Here is a 17,504-nt window from a genome sequence, read left to right as displayed (position 1 = left end):
ATCATTTTTGGAGGTGAAGATGGATTATGTAAAGACTTTGTTAATAAGATGCAGGAAGAATTTGAAATGTCTATGATTGGGGAGATAAAATTGTTTTTATGATTGCAGATTTCATAGACTAATAAATGTATATTTATATGTCAAACAAAGTACTTGAAGGAACTATTGAAGAAATTTGGTATGGAAAATTCCAAACCGGTAAGTACTCCTATGAATATAGCTGATAAATTGACATTGAAGGATGATTCAACTCCTGTTAATCTGACAAGATACAAATATATGATTAGAGGTTTACTGTATTTGACACAAACAAGACCTGATATAATGAATGCAGTATGTATTGTTTCAAGATTTTAGAGTAATCCTTAAGAGAATCATGAATTAGCAGTGAAAAGGATTTTTTGGTATCTACAAGGCACAACAAATATTGGTTTATGGTATCCTAAAGATGAAAATTTTGATTTATGTGCATACACTGATGCAAATTGGGTAGGAGATGTAGATGACAGAAAAAGCACCACCAGCAGGGCATTCTTTCTTGGTAGAAGATTGATTTCATGGTTGAGCAAGAAACAGAGTTGTACATCATCATCAACAACAGAATTAGAATATGTTGCAGTAGCAACTAATTGCACTCAGGTATTATGGATTAAGCAAATATTGAAGGACATAAATGTAAAATGCAAAGAACCTATAATCATTTATTGTGATAATTTCGTAGCAATTGATATATCAAAGAATCAGGTATTTCACTCTAAGACTAAACATGTTTCTATCAAATATAATTTTCTGAAAGAGAATGTTGAAGAAAAATAAATGAGATTAGTTAATGTGAATACTAAAGAGAAGATTGTAGATATCTTTACTAAGCCTTTACCTAAGGAAACTTTTGAATATCTCAGAGAGAAGCTTGGGGTAATACCCTCATCGATAGAGACTTAGACAGTTGATGATTGGCATCAAACCGGTAGAATTAACTGAGAAACCTTTTTTCAGCTTTGATGGAGGAGAGCTACTTCTCAGGGGGAGTAGTTGGTTAAAACAATTGGTTTTATGAGTTGGTTGTATGTTATGGTATTTGTATTGCTTTGGCATTTGATGTCAAAGGGGGGGATATATCTTATGGAAAAACATTAATATTATCCTATGGGGAGAGATTATGCATTGGGGGAGAGATATACTCTATGTATTTGTATTTTGATTTCCGGTATTGATCTATTCTGGAGATTGTTGGTTTTTGGCATTCTGTTTTGGCACTTAGATGTTTTTCCATCTTATGTTGCCATCAATGCCAAAGGGGGAGATTGTTGATATTATGGATGTGTTGCATTTGTTTTGTCATTGATGTCAACACTTATCCTTCTGGAGATCTTTGGTTATGTTGAACCGACACATTATGTTCACCGGCAAGTTCAGTGACTTATGCACAGTCACTGGTATATCACTCACCAGAAGGTTATATTGTTCACTGGCACTAAGGATGACTTGTTATCATCTAGAGATCACTTGGTTATGTCAAAGACATGGTTTGGACACTTGGTTTTGGTCTTTTGGTTAATGGTCTAATTAGGTTGACATATTTGTTGTTACCGACAAATTGGTCTAGGTTATGGACTGGTATGCATTATCTATTCCACATCAGCACGACATGTTATGGAGATGATTTAATTAATTGGATATTGTTGTAAATGTATTGATCCAACATGATGCATCACATCTTGACTTATTTGTAATTGGTTTATTGTAATATTCTTGATAAAGTCGACCTACACATTTGGTCCTAGGTTTTGGTATATATTTAAGATCTCATTTGTGAGATGAAACAGAGGGAGAAGGAAGATAACGGTATATGGTATAAGGTTTTGTAACATGGTATGTGCGAATATTGAAGATTATATGAGTAGACCATAGAGAAGGTTCAAGGAAGGTTTGAAGGTGATTATCAAAGCTTAACCGGTACTGAATCTATCATTGGAGATGCTACTTTGAGCAGTACATTATCATTGGTTTTAACCATCCAATTGTAGTCAGTGTGACTCCTATTTTTTTGATTGAGTAGTGAGCTCTAGGCAGTTGGCCATTCTACATGTGTAGACCCCATTTGTATACACATACTATCTACAGTAGTATCATCTGATTGTGGGTAAGGTTTCCCACCATGGTTTTTTTCCTTACAAGGTTTCCACGTACAAATCTTTGTGTTATGTGTTGTGGATGTTGTTTCTCTTTTTGTTTTATGCATTGAGCTTCACCGGTATTAATATTAATTGATAATATGTCAACTGGAATTATGTTTGGTTTACCGATGTTAAGTATCAATTTTGATTAAGTTATATTTGGGTTGAAATTAATTGACAACTGATTCACCCCCCCTTCTTAGTTGCCTTCGGGTCCTAACACCTAGACCACCTGATTAGAATGTCATTGGCACAAAGTGGGTCTACCGGAACAAGATGAATGAAGAAGGAAAGATTGTGAGGCACAAAGAAAGGTTAGTGTGCAAAGGATATTCTCAAGTAGAAGGTATTGAGTTTGAAGAAACATTTGCACTAGTGGCTAGGCTAGAAGCTATTAGGATGTTTCTTTCTTTCTCTGCCTACAATGGTTATAAAGTTTATCAAATGGATGTAAAATCTACTTTCCTAAATAGAAATTTAGAAGAGGAAGTATACATGGAACAACCAGAAGGTTTTCTGCTACATGATGATGAAACCTTTGTGTGCCGGTTGAAGAAAGCACTATATGGTTTGAAGAAGGCTCCAAGAGCATGGTACTCAAGGTTAGATAAGTATCTAAAGGAGCAGGGGCTCAGAAAAGGGACTGCAGATAGTAATCTACACAATAAAGAAGATGGAAACCACATGATTATTGTGGTCGTATATGTGAATGACATCATTTTTTGAGGCAATAAGGATACCTTATGTAAAGAGTTTGCTGATCAGATACAATCAGAGTTTGAGATGTCAATGCTTGGAGAGTTATCTTACTTTCATGGTTTACAAGTTTCATAGCAAGGTAAAGGGATATTTATCTCTCAAACCAAGTATGCCAAAGATATGTTGAAGAAGTTCTAAATGGAAGACAACAAACCGGTAAGTACTCCCATGGTGACCAAATGGAAGCTGAGTAAGGATGATGAATCATCGATAGTGGATTAGACATTATATAGATCCATGATTGATAGTTTTTTATATCTAACTGCTTCTAGACCGAATATAGTGTAGGCGGTATGCATGGTGACTAAATTTCAAGCTACACCCAAACAATTACATGTGAATGCAGTCAAGAGGATATTTTGATATCTATAAGGGACACTTGATTATGGACTATGGTATCCTAAGTAAGGGGATTTTACCTTACATGCCTACACTGATGCTAATTGGGTAGGTTGCATTAAATACTAGAAGAGCACAAGGGGTGGTGCATTCTTCCCAGGTAAGTGGTTGGTCTCATGGCACAACAAGAAGCATGATTCAATTTCTCTATCCACTGTTGAGGAAGAATATATTGCACTCAAGGAAAAAGCACATTGCCAACAAATATCATTTTCAAATAATAGATATCTTTGTCCTTGATTGCAATATGATTCATAAAGTAATAAAGCATAAAACTAGAAAAAAATTTTGATTTCAAACAATAGACATTACCAGACTGCAAAGAACAAATTCATAACACATACACATAGATCAAGCAATCTATAAGATGCTTCTTGTATTAATCTCAAAGAATGTATCACAAAAATATTCTAATTCATAACAATCTGCATAAAATAATCTAAAATCTAGAAGTGGGCCTCAAATCATCAATTTGTGGACTCTTACAAATGAATCAAAAACTCAAATTTATAGTTTCTTGTCCTACTTTCTAGGAAATAGCCCTATCTAAATTAAGCCCTAAAAAAGCAAGGAGTAATAGTTGACATGCAAGTCTCTACCTTGAACTCCAGTTAACTATTATGAAACTAGGACTAGAGGATCAATACCAAAATGGAGCTGCATGAACCAACATTTTGTAATCATGCAAAACCCGTTCCATAATCCATGTATATGTTGAAGCAACACTTGAAGTCCTAGCTTAGGTGTCATGCAAAATTCCAAAAAAAAATGATGCTATCATTAGCAACTACCTTTTTATTCTTTATTTATTTTTATAGCTCTTATAACTACTAATGATGCATGCAACCACTTCCGCAGGAGGATCTGCAATATGCTAGACTTTGAACTTGTACTTCTTCAAAATCTCCTCTGCATTCTTACTCCTATCTTCTAATTTTCCTATTATTTTTGTAGCTTGTTGACATTGAGTTATTAAGTATGTATATATGTCCATCAACTCAATGTTAAAATCAACAAGAGTTGTAATATATTACACTGCATATGCATCCCATTGACAAAGTACATTGCCTTCCTCCATGTATCCTGCACTACTAAGACCGAGCCCAAAAATACCCAATAGCGAGCCTAAAAACCTTTCATATTTATTCACTACACGTAGGAGAGGAGAATGGGTATATGTTACATCTTTCCCATATTGTTGAAGCATCTTAATATTCAAGTCCAAAATGTATATATACGATTGAAAATTGTCAATGCTTCCCCTTCTAATAGGTCCTCACCTTGTTAGGATAACCAGTGAACAAGTGAGAGGGGGGGGTGAATCAGTTGTTAAAAGATTATAACTTTTAATCCACAATACAACCTTACACAAATCAAGTATCGGTAAAGCACAGACAAATGCCGGTAGGAACAAATACCGGTAAATAATACAACTTAACAATTAACCAGATAATCAATGCAAAGAAACCATACCACATAACATAATGATTTGTACATGGAAAACCCGGAAAGGGAAAAACCACAGTGGGAAACCTACCCATAGTCAAATGATGCTTCTGTAGAAAGTATGTGTTACAAGAGGGGCCTGCACTTGCAGGAAGGCACACTACCTAGAGCGTACTTCTCATTACAAAAGAGTCTCACTAACTACAGAGAGTCTACAACCTTCTCAAGATAAATGGACAACAATCCAATAGAGTGAACTGCTGGAAATAACATCTACCATGCCTGATTATAGCCTTGGTTAAGCTCAATGACGAAGGACTAAATCCTCTTCTGAATCCAATTTGATCACCAATGATCGATCAACTCTTCTATCTGAATGATATTACAATATTCGCACATTACATTCCTTGACCATGACCTTTTCAATAACCATGATACTTCACAAAGAGTTTCTATCTCTTATTTATACAAACCCTAAGGTCTAAACCAATTAGGTCGGCCACCTAAAGATATTACAATAATATCGTTACATAATTCCATTTACAATGATATGCCATGTCAGCTTAAGACCAAAACAATAATAACAAATTCATTAAACATCTCAAATCATCCAAGTAACATGTAGAGTACATGCTAGCATGATACCAATCCATAACCTAGATAGGTACCGAACCTATTGTGGGTCCACCGTGCCAAAGAAAAGTCTTCAAGCATTTGAAGCATGATCAAAGAACATCTTCGCCATCTTGAAATCCTCAAAGAAGTTGCACCAACACCAATTGTGCATCTTGTCATGATTCCTTAATGAAAGCTCTGCCAATAAAGCCTTAAACCAGTGTCGGTAAGGGTTTACCAAAGTGTATGATAACATCCAATTACCAAGCCAATACCAACTGACCAAAACATGCTCATGGAGCATATAACTCATGAAATCCAATATACTTCACCAATCCAAACATGCCGGAAATATCAACGGATAATCTCTTCTACCGATAACACTGGATCTTCTACTGGTAACCAAAACTTGTCTGCTAGTAACCATCCATAATAGCTAGTGTTGACATCAATGACAAAACATCAATGCAACACATAATCAATTCATCCATAATGCCAACAATCTCCCCCTTTTGTATTGATGGCAACACTAGATGTAAAAAACATCTAAGTACCAAGAGATGCCAAACAAGTCCCCCCCCGTGGAAGATAAACAACACTCAATAGCTCTCCTCCTATGAATGATATCTCTTTAAGGTTCAGAATGATTTTTCACATTACTACCACTCCCCCTTTGACATCAATGCCAAAAATATGACAAAAATATCAAAGCAATGATATAAACCTTGGAATCTCAAAGCTGACTACTCCCACTGAGTAGTAGCACCACTCATCAGTGTCGGAATGAATAATGTTTCTAATAATACATGTCAAACTGAAAGTAAACTTCATCAATCAAGTCTCTGTCGGAGGGGCAGAAACCCCTAACCTGTCTCTTAAATATTCAAATGATTCCTTAGACAGCGGTTTAGTGAATATGTCTACAATCTATTCTTTAGTGTCCACATAAACCAATTTGACTTCCTTTGCTTTTACCTTGTCCTTCAGAAAGTTATACTTTATTGAACTATGCTTAGTCTTAGAGTGAAATACCGGATTCTTAGACATGTCAATAGTTGCAGAGTTATCACAGTAGATAACTACCAGTTCACTATGATTTACTCTGATATCCTTCAACATTTGCTTCATCCACAAAACTTGAGTGCAATTAGTTGCTGCTGCAACATACTTAGCTTCCGTAGTAGATAAAGAAATGTATGACTATTTTTTTCTTATCCATGAAACCAATTTCTTTCCAAGAAAGAAAGCTCCACCAGAAGTACTCTTTCTGTCATCAGTATCACCTACCCAATCTGAGTCAGTATATCCACATAAAGTGAAATCATCATTTCTGAAATAAAATAGACCATATTCTATTGTTCCTTCCAAATACCGGAATATCCTCTTTACTGCACATTCATGATTTTCTTTAGGATTACTTTGATATCTTGAAACAATACTTACTGCATTCATAATATCAGGTCTATTCTAAGTTAGATAGAATAAACCACCAATCATAGATTTATACCTTGTCGGTTTTACCAGTGTAGAAGTATCCTTGATAGATAATTTCTCACTTTTAGCCATAGGAGTACTTACTAGTTTGGAATTCTCCATACCAAACTTTTTCAACAATTCCCTTAGATACTTAGTTTGATAGATAAAAATTACTTTGTCAGTTTGAGTAATCTACAAACCTAAGAAAATTTTTATCTCACCAATCATGAACATTTCAAATTCATTCTTCATGTTGTTAGCAAATTTCAAGCATAGTTTATTTTCTCCTCCAAAAATGATATCATCAACAAAAAATTCAATAATCAGAATATCATTATCAGTGATCTTATAGTATAGATTACCATCAACACTTCTTTTAGTAAAACCAAGCTTCAAAAGATATTTATCCAACCTTGCATACCAAGCTCTAGGAGCCTGTTTCAAACCATATAAAGCTTTCTTCAATCTACAAACCATGTCTTTGTCATCTGTCAATGAAAATCTATCAGGTTGCTCAATGTAAACTTCTTCCTCAAGCTCACCATTCAAAAATGCACATTTGACATCCATTTGATAAAGCTTATAGTTCTTATAAGCTACATAGGCAAGAAATAGTCAAACAGCTTCAATTCTAGCTACAGGTGCAAATGTCTCACCATAATCAATTCCTTCCATTTGAGAATATCCTTTACAAACCAATCTAGCCTTGTTCCTTATAACTTGACCATCCTCATTCAGTTTATTCATAAAAACCCATTTAGTTCCAATAACATTCTTATTTTTAGGTCGAGAAACTAAAGACCAAGTTTCATTCTTCTCTATTTGATCTAATTCGTCTTCCATAGCCTTTAACCAATGTTTATCCTTACAAGCTTCAATAACAGTTGCCTGTTCAACTTGAGAAATAAGACATACCTCTTAATTTTCTAGTTTTCTTCTTGTCATAACTCCCTTGTTTCTATCTCCAATAATTTGATCTTCAGAATGATTTAATCTTACATACCTTGGTGTCTTTTGAACTTCAGGTTCACTGCTTTGATCATCACTCATAGTTGAATTTTCTGATTGTGTTGGTGTAACTGTGTCAACTTCCTATACTGGTTGAGGCATTATTGGTTCAATTATGATCATTTCTACTATTGGTTCCTTGTCATATGATATAGAATGATTTTTGTATTGTTCATCCACTTTCCACAATTTTCTGCAATCTTTTGTTATAACATCTATATGCTTTTCTCTGAAGTGAATAACCAACAAATACCCCTTCATCACATCTAGGATCAAAATTTCCAATTGAATCATCTCTTTTTATATAACATTTACCTCCAAAATTTTTGAAATACTTAGTAGTAGGTGTATGTCTAAACCATAGTTCATAAGGGGTCTTATCGGTTTCACCTTTGATGTGAACTCTGTAGAATGTGTAGACTACCGTACTCACTGCTTCTCTCTAGTAGATATGAGGCAATTTGGCTTCCATCACCATAGATCTAGTTGCATCCAAAATGGTTCTGTTCTTCCTTTCAACTACTCCATTTTGCTGAGGAGTCCTAGGTGCAGATAGCTGTCTCCTGATTCCATTTGTTTCACAATAACTGTTAAATTCATGAGAAGTGAATTCACCACCATGATATGATCTTAGACATTTAATTTTCAATCCATTTTCTATTTCAACCTTCGCTTTAAAGATCTTGAATTTCTCAAAAGCTTCAGACTTCTCCCTCAGAAAATTAACCCTCATCATTCTATAATAGTCATCAATAATTAGCATGAAATACCTATCACCTTGAAAGCTTCTAGTCCTTGATGGACCACATAAGTCAATGTGAATCAAATCAAGTACATCATTAGATTTATCATGTATTCTCTTAAAAGAACTTATGACTTTCTTACTCAATTGACATTCCTTACATACCAGATTATGAGGCTTCATAATCTTAGGTATATCTCTAACTGCCTTAGTTGAACTCATCTTAACAATACAATCAAAATTAACATGACACAACCTCTTATGCCATAGCCGACTCTCATCAATATGATCATTCAAACATGTCTTATCACCAGTGTTCAAGTGAAAGATATTACTTCCTATTTGAATACTGGTTGTAATTTCCAAACCAGTCTTGTTAATGATTTTTGTATTTTCTATCTTTAAACTGAAGTTGAAAACCCTTATCAAATAGTTGACCAACACTCAAAAGATTATACCTCAAACCTCTACATAATAGACATTATTAGTGTTATTCTTGTCACCAACTCTCATCAATATGAGCATTCAAACATGTCTTATCACTAGTGTTCAAGTGAAAGATATTACTTCCTATCTGAATACTGGTTGCAATTTCCAAACCAGTCTTGCTAATGATTTTTGTATTTTCTATCTTTAAGTTGAAGTTGAAAACCCTTATCAAATAGTTGACCAACACTCAAAAGATTATACCTCAAACCTCTACATAATAGACATTATTAGTGTTATTCTTGTCATCCAAAGAAATAATACCTCTACCTTTGATCATACATGCCTTGTCATCTCCAAATCTGACTTGACCACCATTGTATTCTTGCAAGGACAAAACTTTCCCTTTATCTCCAGTCATATGATGTGAGCATCCACTATCAATTACCCATTCATCCTTATCTTCAACTTTTGTTGTTAGGGCCTTCTCTTCATTTTTGATAGCTAGTTCTGGTTCATCTTCCCTCAAAGCATAGAACACCCATTCTTTTCCATTTCCAAATCCACTAGCAGAGTCTTCTTCCGGTTCATCTCTAGAGTCATCAGTTACTCCTTCCTCATCTACTATGTAGCATTGTTTACTTTTCTTCAATCTATATCTATTCAAGTTAGGCTTAAAAGATTTCTTAACTATTTCCTCAAACCTTGCATTCCTTTTAGGACATCTAGATGCAAAATGACCAATCTTATTACATGAAAAATATTTAAAAGGTGTTTTTCCTTCATACTTACTTCCACTAAAACCTTTAGGTACTCTTCTAGCAAATTAGGCTTCAAGTTGCTCAAGCTCTTCATCTTCTTTCCTCATGTCTTCCAATTCTTTTGCATACAGGTTTCTCTAATCACTCTTGCCGGTAGATGTTGATGATGATGCATGAAAAGAAGGTTTAGAATTTACAACTCCATAAGATCCAAATTCTTCAAGCTCAAAAGTAGATAATTTCCCAATCAGAATATCTTTATTTACTGAAGTGTTTGCCATTGTTCTTAACTCATTAATTGCAATTGGCTTCATCTTGTAAGCTGGTGGAATTGCTCTCAAGACTTTGGAATCTATTTCATCTTCACTTAGAAATCCTCCACAACATTGAATTCCCATAACAATATCATTTACTCTTTCCATAAACACAACAATTCTTTCATTTTCTTCCATTTTAAAGTTTTCATATATTACCCGGTAACCATCAAGTTTAGCAGTTTTGATAGTAGGGTCACCTTCATTCAAAGTTTGCAATTTGTCCCATATAACCTTAGCTGATGATTTGTCAGTCAATCCCATAATCTGTTGATCAGTAATTGCACACAAGAGGGCTTCTCTATCTCTGCAATCATTTTTCAATATTTTTATCCAGGTCTGCAGGAGCGGGATTGCCAGATGCCAGATCATAAGGTGTGTATCCTTTCTCAGTGATCTCCAAAATATCCTTGCCAAGATATCTAAGACAAGTCTCCATTCAAATTTTCCATATCTCATAATTTGTTCCATCAATCTTAGGGATTTCTCTTCTGAAAATAGTTGTCAGTGGATTAGAAGTGTTAGTTGCCATAGGATCTACATCAAGCGATTAAGCTTCAGCAAAAGAGGACCAAATCTCTGATACCAATTGTTATGATAACTAGTGAACAACTAAGAGGAGGGGGGGGTGAATCAATTATTAACAGATGATAACTTTTAATCCACAATACAACCTTAAACAAATCAAGTACTAGTAAAGCATAGACAAATGCCGGTGGGAACAGATACCGGTAAATAATACAACTTAAAAATTAACCAGATAATCAATGCAAAGAAACCATACCACATAATGCCATGATTTGTACGTGGAAAACCCAAAAAGGGAAAAACCACGATGGGAAACCTACCCACAGTTAGATGATACTTCTGTAGAAAGTATGTGTTACAAGATGAGCGTGTTACAAGATGGGCCTACACTTGCAGGAAGGCACCCTGCCTAGAGTGTATTGCTCATTACAAAAGAGTCTCACTGACTACAAAGAGGCTACAACCTTTTAAAGATAAATGGAAAAAAATCCAATAGAGTGAACTGCTAGAAATAGCATCTACCATGCCTGATTACAGTCCCAGTTAAGCTCAATGTCGAAGGACTAAATCCTCTTCTGAATCCAATTTGATCATTAGTGATTGATCAACTCTTCTATCTAAATGATATTACAATATTCACACATAACATTCCTTGACCGTGACCTTTTCAATAACCATGATACTTCACAAAGAGTTTCTATCTCTTATTTATACAAACCCTAAGGCCTAAACCAATTAGGTCGAACACCTAAAGATATTACAATAATATCATTACATAATTCTATTTACAATGATATGCCATGTCAGTTGAAGACCAAAATAATAATAAAAAATCCATAAAACATCTCAAATCATCCAAGTAACGTGTAGAGTACATGCTAGCATGATACTGGTCCATAACCTAGATAGGTACCAGACCTATTCTAGGTCCACCACACCAAAGAAAAGTCTTCAATCATTTGAAGCACAATCAAAGAACATCTTCAACATCCTGAAATCCTCGAAGAAGCTGCACCAACACCAATTGTGCATCCTGTCATGATTCCTTAATGAAAGATATGTCGGTAAGGGTTTACTAGAGTGTATGATAACATCCAATTACCAAGCCAATACCAACTAACCAAAACATGCTCATGGAGCATATAACTCATGAAATCCAATATACTTCACTGATCAAAACATGCTGGAAGTGTCAACAGATAATCTATTATGCCGGTAACAGTAGATCTTCTATCGGTAACCAAAACTTGTTTGTCGGTAACCATCCATAACAACTAGTGTTGAGATCAATAACAAAACATCAATGCAACACATAATCAATTTATCCATAATGCCAACACACCTAATATGATATCCGCCCCAAGGTTCAAAACCTTACTCAAATCTTGACATTGCTTACCAAAAATGTTAAGCTTTCGTTCCCATTGATGAGAACATGAAGCTAAAGTTGCCACAACCTATGTAGCTTTCTTATATTCCTCCATAGTATTTTGCAAAAATAATCTAATTTGGAGGTATTTGCCTGCACCCATGCTTTCATAGTGGTTGCCAACTTCCTTATCTCTATAAGTGCTTTCACATATGCTTCTGGAAGTGATGAGGTTAAAGGCGGGTTATCATCTATCCATACATCTAGGGACTTTCTCATCTCTACTAGCAACAACTTTTATTGCTCCAATTGTGCCTTCACCTCGGAGTGAGAAGTGTGTTCCTTTTCTATCCTACTTCTCACTACACTAGTTACAAGCTCCAGTGTATCCAATTCTCCCCATTTGGCCTGTTTACCTAATTTTACCTATGAACCTTGGTATTTGGGGTAGCTCTGGCCTTTAGCTTGTGTTAGAATTGCAACATCGACAACCACCTCACCAGAACCAGTTCTTCATAAATGATGTATGGTCTTGGGTTTCTTCGTTTTCCTTGGTTCTTCAATGATTGCTTATTGTAGTGTCACCTTAGGCATTACCACTTTCTTTTTCTTCTCGAAGGTGAAGCTTAACTATTTCAGCATGTCATCATCCTTCTCACCTTCATGTGGTATGATGTCTGTAGTCATCATATGTACCTTTGACTTCTCTTCTACTTCATCTTTCTACTCTTCTTCATGTCTTTCTATCCTCTTTGACCCAATTTTCATTCATGTGTCTTTTCTAAGAGGTGGTATCATTATTCCATACCTCTCCAGCTTCCTCCTCAGTTGTCAACAACATCTCTTCCTCCCTTGAAGGAATGCCAAATACAAACCCTAACATATCTACTAATAAATCTATTATAATTCTTCCTTGATCATCTATGCACTTCCTAGTGTTTGCGTTATAGAATTTTGCAACAGTCATGATGAATTTCGGTGCTTGGACAAATTGTTTAAAATGGTAGCCTCTACTAGCCCTAATCTCTTAATTCTCCTTAAAGGGGCCTCCAACCTTGCCCTATCCAATTGTGTCCTAATGTCCTCTATTTCAATGTATCTGACTTCAATATCCGTCACCCATTTAATTTGATCATCCAGCTTGGAAGCATAAACATGCCCCTGATAGTGGTATTTCATGGTTGCGGGGAGTCTATCCAATTCCTTGCCTTTCTTTCTAGAGGTTGGGTCCATATGATTGCTCTGATCTGCAAGAAAGAACCATAAATTAGCCTATCACATAAAAAAAATTATCAATAATAGCACTCACTTCCGGACTCCAGAATTCTAGGGTTCTGGGGTGAGTAACTGCTTCTAGAACAACTGACTTTGGAACTCCGAGAGTCTGAGGTTCTGAGGTCAGAATAGGCTAAAATAATATGGCTCGGAACTCCGAGGTTCTAGGGTAGACAAAAAAATGGAGTTCGGAACTCTAGGGTTCTGAGATGGAAACAAGCTTAGAACAATAAAGGTCGGAACTTTGGGGTTGACTAGTTATCATGGCTCATTCAAGACTTCAGGGTTCCAAAATCCTGGGTTAGTTTAAATGACAACCCAAAAGATGGTCTGAAACTTTGGGGTTCTAAGGTGTGTAAAGCATGGCCACAAAGGATTAAAAACTTTAGAACTCCAGGGTTCTGGGGTTCCAGAGGTTGGGGGTAATTCATCAGAAAGGGTGGTTTGGAACTCCAGGGAGCCAAAGTTTTGAGATGAAGGTGTGACTGAAAAAAGACCAACCTTGGGACTTTGGAGTTTTGAGGTGAAGAGAACTACAAATCCTAGAACTCTGGGGTTTTAAAACCTAGGGCACATGGGAAGATTAGAAAACATGCAAAACTAGGAAAACCAAAAAAAGAAAAATCTATGCTAAAATCTAGAAAATATAAACAAGAAAACACAAAGAGGGAGAAAAATCCACCAACTCGGCGGAGGAAAACCCACAAAGAACTCGGCAACATGGAGGCGTGAAGTCAAGAGATCAAAACGAGGAGGCTAGAAAAATTGAATGCATAAATGAGCTCAAAAAATTTCATTTCTACTATTTATACCCCCTCAACACTTCGTCCATACGGTCACCTTAAACATGACCTCGGGAGTCTGGGGTTCTGAACTTCGGAGATGGGAAACATGAAAAATAAAAGAACACCTTAGAATTCCGAGGTTTCGAGGTTCCAAGATAAAACACACAAAAAAGAAAACAACTCATCTCTGGACTCCAAGATTCTGGGGTTTTGAGGTAAAAATAAAACAACACATCGAGACTCCAGGGTTTCGGGATTTCGAGGTTAAACAGGACAAAACAAAACATGAAGAACTCAGAATTCTTGGACTCCGAGGCTTCCACAAAAAGAACAAGGAAAGACCTCAGGACTCCGAGGTTCTGAGGTTTTGCAACACAAAACCAAAATCCAACCTCGGAACTCTGGGGTTCTGGGGTGAACTTCAAAAACCAAGCAAAAAGCATCTTGGGACTCCGAGGTTCCAGGGTTCCAAGGTGCAAAATGCAAAAAACATAAAACTAAAACAAAAGAGAGGGGACCCATATTTTCAAGATGAGGAAATTAATGGGGATAGGTATGCAAGGCATAACAAATAGTGACTATCTGAGAAAAATGACTCTAGGCATTTTAGAACTTCAGAATCTCTGATATAACTTGATGACTAAGGCTACTATCATTCAGAATGATGTATAACAGAGAAAAATATGAATGAACTAATGAAGAAACAACTGATTCTAGAATTGAACAAGATTTAACTCTTGAGTGTGTGCTCAAGATTTATTACTCTATCATTCTCAATAATGAAGATAAACAAAGGAAACTGGGCCCAAGCTATGTAGGTAAATTCAATCAATGTGTTTCATGCAAGGTCATCCTAGGCATAGCTTTGCTACTAGCTGGGCGTCCATATCCCTAGAAGAGATACCTCTAGCCCCCGTCAAATAGTGCTCCACTGTCAGCTAGACGTCCATAGCCCTAGTGGAGATTACTTGAAAAACCAAGTTTAGTTGCTTTAAGTGAATCATTTATTTTTTGTTTCTCTTGGTAGATCATTTTTCTCATAGAATATAGAAGTATTATTTCTTTGTAACCTTTAAGCAACTTTCAAATGTTAAAGTCTAATTATTGGATTGGGAGCCATGGTGGACGACATGAAACATCTTGACTTCTATTTTTTCACTTGGAAACAAGTTCATCTAATATCTTACAAATTTTTCTGATGTAACTTAGTGTGATGGTAGTGCTGAGTAATTAGGTTAGCCTTTTCTAATTAAGAGTCAAGAACTCAAATTGTATTTAAACCATTATATACCACCTTGGATGAGTGTAGACAAAGATTTCAAAATTAACCAAATAATAATGAAGCTATAAAGAGCAAATAGTCGAAGTCTCTCAAATTTGGAAACCTATTATGCAAAGAACACTTATCCTTTAGAGTCCTCGAGAATAGAAATGTATCCCAACAAAGAAAAATGAAAAAAATAGATGAAAACCAATGAACTGAAGAAAACAAACACGCAACAAAAAGTGGAAACACACAAAAAAGAAAATAAAATAACTAAACTACTATAGTACAAAAGATCAAGCTCCTTTGAGAGTTAATCAAAATAATGCTTGAGGAACTGACCATTGATGGGAAATAGTACAAGCTCTTCTGTAATTTCAGAAATCTGATAAGGACCTAACCACAACTTCTCAAAATTATGGTGATCACCCTTCTTTTCTTTAGCCTTGTCCCATAACAAAACTAAGTCAAAGATCTGAAAAGCTTTCACCTTCGCTCTTTTATCAAACCATTGCTTAACAACTGCTTGATGCTTAGCGAAGTGTTGCAGGGTATTTATCCTTTTCTCATGAATTTTTAATAGATTGAGGAGATGAACTTCCACATGTTCCTCAATTTCAAGATCTTTCATTAGTTGGAGGATAGGTATCTGTAAATTGATTGAAAAAACAAGGTAGTACAGAGAAGTCCCTAGGGTGACTTTAACTCAGGTGCGGTCAGCCCATAAGGTGTACCTTAATTGATTGTGCCAATCCCTAGGGTTTCTCTCAAGCAACTTCTTAATAACATCTAAAATATTTTTATTCATGGATTCAGCTACTCCATTTCCTTGCTGGTAATAATCAGATGAAAATTTCATAACTACCTTGTACTCATACGACTATCACATTAATTGTGCTAAAGTAAAATCAGGGTCGTTGTCACATACCAGAGTGAATAGCATACCAAACCTGGTGATGATGTATTCATCAATGAATTTCATAACAACCTCTGTGGTAGCATTCCTACATGTTATGGCCTCCGTCCATCGGGTGCAATAATATGTTGTTGTGAGAATGAACTTGTGTCCAGCTGATGAATTAGGATTAATGACACCTACAAAATCTAATGCCCATTGGGCAAATGGTCTTACCTCAAACACTGGTTGGAGAGGCATAGCGGGATTCCTTTCTCTAGAAGATGCAGTTTGGCATGTATGGCAATGACAAACATGTTCATGAGTATCTTTAAAAATGCTAGGCTGGTAGTATCTAGCCTTTAAAATCTAATGTGCAGTAGCATGTACTAACCCATGGCTTGTACCATATTTCTCATGGAATTCCTCAATCATTTTATGGGCTTCTTAATGATCAAGACATCGAAGGTAAATACCTTCGTAGTTCTTCCTATAAAGTGTTGAATCCTTGATCATATAATTGGCACTTTTGAGCCTTAAAGCTCATCTTTCTGTGGCTGTCAACCCCTCAGGACACTTGTTATTTAGTAAGATGAAAACCAAATCACTGTACCATGGGTCCTGAGTGAATGACTGCAATTTATATTGCTGGCACTAGATTTGAGGGATATCAGTCGCCATAGTTTGAGACAGACCCTGGCCTCTAACTAACCTCATTAGATGCATTTCTAGATCAAACTCTTGTAAAATAGTCATCCATTTCCCTTGGCGTTCTCCTAGCTTTGATTGCATAAGTAGTGACTTAACTGCTTGATCCAGCATAATTGCATATATCTTTCTCCTAAAGATATAGTGTCTAAATTTCATGACTGCTCTTACCAAAGCAAAAGACTGTTTCTCAAGAGAAGAATATCTCACCTCAACATTCTTAAAAGGGGAGCTCATGAATGTGATGGGTTTCTCATCCCTTACTTTTTGTTGTGTCAGAACAATGGCACCTGAATGCAACAAGGTGAAAGAGTATATATAAAATGGTAAAGTATAGTCTGAACTAGTTAGTACAGGGGCTTCAACAATGGACTTCTTAATCTGGGAAAAGGCCTCTCTTGCTTCACCAGTCCATTCAATCTTAGCATCCTTTTTCATCATTTCATTCCATGGCTTGACTATCTCTATGAATCCAGTGATAAATTTTTTGACAAAATTGATCTTCCCAAAGAAATATCTTATCTCCTTTTTACTCCTAGGCATCTGCAATTTCTAAA

The sequence above is a fragment of the Cryptomeria japonica genome, chromosome 10 (assembly GCF_030272615.1).
Source record: "Cryptomeria japonica chromosome 10, Sugi_1.0, whole genome shotgun sequence".
NCBI classification, from domain to species: domain Eukaryota; kingdom Viridiplantae; phylum Streptophyta; class Pinopsida; order Cupressales; family Cupressaceae; genus Cryptomeria; species Cryptomeria japonica.
This window is presented reverse-complemented; position numbering follows the sequence as displayed.